At 39.0% G+C, this 772-nt stretch overlaps 1 pseudogene; it reads right to left on the bottom strand.

The window, feature by feature from the left end:
* Window positions 1–6: 6 nt before the first annotated feature.
* Window positions 7–694, bottom strand: LOC110034504 (annotated as a pseudogene).
* Between the last annotated feature and the right edge of the window lie 78 nt (window positions 695–772).

The following is a 772-nucleotide window of genomic DNA, read 5'->3' on the forward strand; positions in this document are numbered from 1 at the left end:
CCGATAGCAAGCTCTCTTAGCTGCCCAGACAATGTCCTTCAACCTGAGAAAGAGTCGGCTTCTCCAGAATTGCAGCATATGGCATTGGAATATCAGCTCATGTAATCCTCTCGAACAAAGCGTTCAGATACTTGAAGCATTCCGCAAAGACGATGGCACAAATCCCTGCAACAACACCACTTTGTCGGAAACCTTCTTCTATAGTGACCAATGTGTTGGTTTTCTTGACAGAAGTTATAGCATCTCAATCAAGAGGTTTGATAGAATGAGGACTTATAATCTCAACACTAATCTCATCCCTGAAGAGAATCTCAGCTGCCAGAAGTGCATAACCAACCATATTTGAGAAAGTAGTGATGGTGACATGTTTTCCTTCTCATTCGACCTTCGCTTTTCCAATTCGTAAGCAAAAATTTGAATCAAGAACATCTGTTGAAACTGGAAAAAGCTCTCCATAGAGAGGTTCATTTTCAAGAAACAATGATCAAGATCTCTTATAGCAGCTTTTAGCAATTCGCTAGCATCTTCTGATGAATAGGGGGCAGGAAGCATAGCAAACAGAATAATACTGAGAATGTTGGGCCGCAACACCAGTAGCAACCCTGTTTGGTCGTCTGAAAACAAGAAACACGAAAAGCTGGCCCGCAGGCATATAATTTGATTTTGCAGCAAAATTTATAATATGATCAATTGCCTATTTAAGATCATGTTGAATAATTTTGTTTTATTTGCAATCTATTACTCATTATCACATCACATATAATTACATAGA

Source organism: Phalaenopsis equestris, unplaced genomic scaffold (genome assembly GCF_001263595.1).
Source record: "Phalaenopsis equestris unplaced genomic scaffold, ASM126359v1 Scaffold189061, whole genome shotgun sequence".
Lineage (NCBI taxonomy): Eukaryota > Viridiplantae > Streptophyta > Magnoliopsida > Asparagales > Orchidaceae > Phalaenopsis > Phalaenopsis equestris.